The sequence below is a fragment of the Ambystoma mexicanum genome, chromosome 11, assembly GCF_040938575.1.
Source record: "Ambystoma mexicanum isolate Mex_15411 chromosome 11, UKY_AmexF1_1, whole genome shotgun sequence".
In the NCBI taxonomy this organism is placed as follows: Eukaryota; Metazoa; Chordata; class Amphibia; order Caudata; family Ambystomatidae; genus Ambystoma; species Ambystoma mexicanum.
Window position 1 is genome coordinate 325,155,774 of NC_090934.1, and position 6,000 is coordinate 325,161,773.

Here is a 6,000-nt window from a genome sequence, read left to right on the forward strand (position 1 = left end):
AGGAGGAGGCCGAGGGTAGCCTGAAAATGAGCTGGGTATCGTCCGCATAGCACTGAAAGTTGGGGCAGAGGGCGGTGATGCGGTGGGCAAGGAGTGCCAGATACTGGTTGAACAGCCAGGGAAAGAGATTAGATCTCTGGGGAAAGCCACAGGTGGAGAAAAAGATGTCAGAGAGGAAGAACCCAAGTTGGACCTGGGAGGGTCGATTGGAAAGGAAAGAGCTCAGCCACGCCAGAGCCTGACCAGTGATACCCAGGTTATCACGGAGACGGTTGAGCAGGATGGCATGGTTGACAGTGTCAAAGGCAGAAGAGAGATCGAGCAGAATGAGAACACACGGAGTGTTCGAGTCGAGGTTCAAGAGCAGGTCCTCACGGATGTTCAGGAGAGCAGTTTCCGTGATTCTGGCCGCTCTGAAGCCAGATTGATGGTCACGGAGACTATCAACAGCTTCAGCATGGAGGTTAAGCTGGGAGATGGCCAGTTTCTCCAGGAGCTTGCCCAGGAAGGGAGTGATGGATATTGGGCGATAGTTAGCCGGACAGGAGGGGTCGGCAGAGGGTTTCTTAAGGAGAGGGTGCACAAGGGAGTGCTTGAGGGGGGATGGGAAGACTCCAGAGGTGAAGGAGTGGTTGCAAAAGTCAGCCAGGGCAGGATCCAGGGAGTCGATGTGGTCCTTGAAAGTTTTGGAGGAACAGGGGTGAATCTGTTTAGACAAGACTTTCATAGATCGGACCTGTCTGGAAACCTCATCAGCAGAAAAAAGGGGAAAGGCAGAGAAGGAGGGAGGAGGGGTGGCTGCAGAAGGGCCAGAGGAAGAGCAGGGAAGAGAGGGGGGGAGGTGATAGGAGGAGAGTGAGGACGGATGTCCTGAGTTTTAGAGATGAAGTGAGAGGCCAGTGCAGTGCAGAGGGCCTGGGAGGGGACAGGAGAGGTAGAGACTGCAGCAGGGTTGGCAAGCTCCTTGCAGATTTTAGAGTTCAGCTGAGTTGTTAGATGCCACAGAGATGTGGGCTTGGATAAGGGCTCTCTTCTTGGTGAGAACAGAGAGACGGTATTGCCTTTGGAGCAGGCGGCAGGCCAGTTTGTCAGAGGATGAACATGAAGCACGCCATTTCTTCTCTGCCACCCTGCACTTGCGTTTTAGGGTGACGAGATCCGAATCATACCAGGAGTTACATTTGGCTTTGGGCTTCAGGCGGATTTTCATGACAGGGGCAAGGATATCAAGAGTATCAGATATAGCAGAGTGGAGCAAGGAGAGGGCTGTGTCAGCGTGGGAGTCAGCCGAAGGGGGAGGGGGGCGAGAAGGTGGCAGCGAAAGAAGCAACTGACACACGCTTCATGGGTCGGATGACCGAGAAGGTGGGTGGCAATGATGAGAGTGGCTTTGCCTGTGGGTTAGGGAGGGTGAGGCGGGAGGATAGGAGAAAGTGATCACTCCAGGAGAGAGGAGTGGAGAGAGGGACAGAGAGGGGAAGGTCAGAAGAGATCAGAGCATCAAGAGTGTGCCCTGCAGAATGAGTAGGCCCAGATGGGAGAATAGAGAGTGAGAGAGAGTCGCAGAGGTCATGAAAGAGTCCAGTGGGGGGACAGGAGGCATCTAGGTGGATGTTGAAGTCACCAAGAAAGAGGAGTTGAGTGGTAGAGGACAGGAGTGAGGAGGAGAGGTCAGCCCACTCAGAGAGGAAGGAGGAAATTTGACCAGGTGGCCGATAGATAGTAGCCACGGTAAGGGAATGGCTAGGAGAGAGAGAGAGTTGGCAGACAAGACATTCAAAAGAGGAGTAGGTCTGCGTAGGAGTGACAGTGGCAGGAATCCACTCAGGGAAGATAAGGGCAACACCCCCCCCTGCACGGTTGGGCCTGGGCACAGAGAGGATCTTGTAACCTTCAGGTAGGAGTGTGTCAAAGCTCGTGACAGAGCTGGCTGTGAACCATGTCTCAGTGAGACCGAGGACGTCAAGGTCCAGTTCCTGAAGAAGGCGACAGATATCGGAGGAATGCTTGATGGCAGAGCGAGAGTTAAGAGTTTCAAAGTGGAGAAGGTTGCCATCCTTGAAGAACTTCCGGGGAGGGGTACAGATCAGAGGTACGCTCTGCGCAGGTGTAGAAGAAGGAGGTGAAGAGGGAGTGCGAGAGGGGGCAGGGAGGGAGGGTAGAGGCATGGTAGCCGAAGACAGGGGGGGGGCAGCAGGGGAGGAAAGGAAGTTGATGAGGCGAGGGAAGCGTCTATCAAAGAGGTGAAGGTTGGCCTGATGGCATTGGACCAAGACGGTCCCATTAGCGTAGACATTAATGATGGCCTTAGAGGAGCGGAAGGGGGCCAAGAGGACATTCCAACGGATGCCATCATTAATGGGAGAAGAGGAAAAAGGAGAGAGCACAGAGACCATATGAAGGGTCCATAGGTCAGGTGAAGGCACGAAAAAGAGGATGTCAGTGAGAGTTTCCTTAGAGCAGGCACTAGTGTTGGTGTCAGCGATAGGGAGGCCTGGGTTGGAGACCAGGATGTCCTTTTTTGACTTTTTCCTACCAGATTTAGTGAGGAGAGCAGGATAGTCAATAGAGAAGCAGTTAGAGAAGATAGGCGAGATAGAGAGCACCATGGAGTAGGAGGGAGTGTGGGGGCGGGAAGACAGACGATACGAGAAGCATGCAGGCAGGACGTGAGCGGCAAGCCCAAGTTTACCACATTTCAGAACAGTGAATGAGTATTAGGTACAGAGGCCACCTAAGTTAGAGAATCCTGCGAGGGGAGAAAAAACCCAAGTTTACCACATTTCAGAACAGTAAATGAGTATTAGGTACAGAGGCCACCTAAGTTAGAGAATCCTGCGAGGGGAGAAAAAACCCAAGTTTATCACATTTCAGAACAGTAAATGAGTATTAGGTACAGAGGCCACCTAAGATAGAGAATCCTGCGAGGGGAGAAAAAACCCAAGTTTACCACATTTCAGAACAGTAAATGAGTATTAGGTACAGAGGCCACCTAAGTTAGAGAATCCTGCGAGAGGAGAAAAAACCCAAGTTTACCACATTTCAGAACAGTAAATGAGTATTAGGTACAGAGGCCACCTAAGTTAGAGACTCCTGCGAGGGGAGAAAAAACCCAAGTTTACCTCAACTGTGGAACACAGTGAGGTGAAGACACCATGCGAAGGAAGTGACCAGGTGTAGGTGGGGTGGGCCGTGCAAGGTGGAAATGGCAAAGTACAGGCGCCTTGCGTCCCCTGCGGACACCTGCAGACACACAGGGAGCCGCAACTGAAGGAGTCGCCCTTGGCCTTGGGGCCCTTAGCCGCAGGGGGCTGCCGGGCAGAGGGCTGCCCCAAAGGGTGTAGTTATAGGAAGAGGGAGGAGAGGAAGGGGAGGGGGGGTGTGGGCGGGCAGGGAGGCGGGAGGGAGAGGAGAACCAGGAAGTGGGAGGGGAGGGGGAGAGCAGGCACAACAACGCGCTACGAGCGCAGATGAAACTTTTCTATTTTTTTTTTTAAACAAAAAACACAATCTACTCATGGATACCCGCTAGGGATGCCGAGGCAGGGCTTCCAGGCCTGCAGTTCCCTCGGGGCCACCGGCGACCGCTCTCCCACGCTCAGCTACACAAAGAAGCGAGCAGGGGGAGCGGGCGTCGAGTAGCCCAGAAGGGAGGCAGGCAGAAGCCAATCAGAGGGGGGGGTGGGCGGGCAGGGAGGCGGGAGGGAGAGGAGAACCAGGAAGTGGGAAGGGAGGGGGAGAGCAGGCACAATACGAGCGCAGATGAAACTTTTCTTTTTTTTTTTTAAACAAAAAACACAATCTACTCACGGATGCCCGCTAGGGATGCCGAGGCAAGGCTTCCAGGCCTGCAGTTCCCTCGGGGCCACCGGCGACCGCTCTCCCACGCTCAGCTACACAAAGAAGCGAGCAGGGGGAGCAGGCGTCGAGTAGCCCAGAAGGGAGGCAGGCAGAAGCCAATCAGAGGGGGGGGTGGGCGGGCAGGGAGGCAGGAGGGAGAGGAGAACCAGGAAGTGGGAGGGGAGGGGGAGAGCAGGCACAACAACGCGCTACGAGCGCAGATGAAACTTTTCTTTTTTTTTTTTTAAACAAAAATCACAATCTACTCACGGATGCCCGCTAGGGATGCCGAGGCAGGGCTTCCAGGCCTGCAGTTCCCTCGGGGCCACCGGCGACCGCTCTCCCACGCTCAGCTACACAAAGAAGCGAGCAGGGGGAGCGGGCGTCGAGTAGCCCAGAAGGGAGGCAGGCAGAAGCCAATCAGAGGGGGGGTGGGCGGGCAGGGAGGCAGGAGGGAGAGGAGAACCAGGAAGTGGGAGGGGAAGGGGAGAGCAGGCACAACAACGCGCTACGAGCGCAGATGAAACTTTTCTTTTTTTTTTTTTAAACAAAAAACACAATCTACTCACGGATGCCCGCTAGGGATGCCGAGGCAGGGCTTCCAGGCCTGCAGTTCCCTCGGGGCCACCGGCGACCGCTCTCCCACACTCAGCTACACAAAGAAGCGAGCTGGGGGAGCGGGCGTCGAGTAGCCCAGAAGGGAGGCAGGCAAAAGCCAATCAGAGGGGGGGGGTGGGCTTTCAGGGAGGCAGGAGGGAGAGGAGAACCAGGAAGTGGGAGGGGGAGAGCAGGCACAACAACGCGCTACGAGCGCAGATGAAACTTTTCTTTTTTTTTTTTTAAACCAAAAACACAATCTACTCATGGATGCCCGCTAGGGATGCCGAGGCAGGGCTTCCAGGCCTGCAGTTCCCTCGGGGCCACCGGCGACCGCTCTCCCACGCTCAGCTACACAAAGAGGCTATAGATAGTAACAGATCTCTTGATACACTATGCATCACAGGAAGTGCCAGAACGATAAAGTCACGGGTTCAACCCAAGAGACCCTTAACCTGGCGTGCTGCAATATATGAATTATCGCTGTCATTATTATTATTATTATTATTATTATTATTATTATTATTATTATTATTATTATTATTATTATTATTACATTGTATCAGGCTTTTATATTGGGGAGCCACGGCACAGTGATATAAAACCCTTTGAGGAGGATCACACACTTTAGTTAAGTGGTGAAGTCAAGATTTGAGTTCAGTCTGTAACAAAGGCAACGAGTACCTTACTTCAACTGCTGCCATATGTTAGCTTGTGCCTGGAAACTTGTTCCTCGCATTCTGTTTTCACTTTGGGTGCTGTATCTCATCTTTTAGCATAGGGCCTGGTATAGATGTCTCCAAGACCTCGCAGTTTCATTTTCCATCTTAACACTTTCAAGTTATTAATGCACTCGCTGTCCAAAGAATTTTTGACCATCAAATGGCATTTTTGCTTTGAGAATGTATTATGTGCAAACTAACCTGTATCTGGGCTCGAAGATCTAGAGGGGCAAAAAGGGGGGGTGTCAATGATTCCGACTCGCATCTCTGGTTTGAACGCTGAGCAAAGCTTCTTTTTACCACATGCACCTTTGCTGCTAGGCTAGGTATGTATGTAGCACCGTGGCGTGACGTATGAGGCTGCTTGAAACACTGTATCCGCTTGGAGGGTAGCTTGAGTTTGCGTGTTTGCCTCCATAGGGAGTGGTTTAAATTTTGGTTCGAGCTCCTCCCATTTTTCTCTTCCCTATTATATCTGACAAGACATTCATTGGAATGTTGTCCACCCCAATGCATGTTTCCGTTTATTCGGACGGTGGTTGAAACGTTGATGCAGGTGTTCCGCATCTTTTATGCGATGTGGTGATGGCCATGAGATCTGATGAGCTTACATGTCTAGCTTGGCCTGGGTTAAGCATACCATTGCACTGTTTTCTTACTCTGTCCCACGAAGGGACTTGTTTGGGGGAACCGGTTTTGTTCACCAAGGGTTTTGATTAGGTTAAATCTGTTTTCTGCCCTGCTTTTCACTGCATAGTACTTTGAGTCGTCGTCTCTGGAGGTGGACGATAAGAGTGTAATAAACGGAGCGGCGTTTGATGGTGGGCATGCGTGACAACGC

At 52.4% G+C, this 6,000-nt stretch overlaps 1 long non-coding RNA gene across 2 annotated transcripts in view; it reads right to left on the minus strand.

Moving 5' to 3' along the window:
* The window catches only part of LOC138504704 (uncharacterized), a 196,532-nt gene extending 192,338 nt beyond the window's left edge, over positions 1-4,194 (minus strand). The window contains exon 1 of one of the 2 annotated variants that reach the window (XR_011279912.1): positions 4,111-4,194. This is a non-coding gene — a long non-coding RNA (uncharacterized lncRNA). Of the gene's footprint in view, positions 1-3,810; positions 3,896-4,110 lie in introns of those variants that run through there. The other variant, XR_011279913.1, reaches the window with a different exon arrangement.
* Between the last annotated feature and the right edge of the window lie 1,806 nt (positions 4,195-6,000).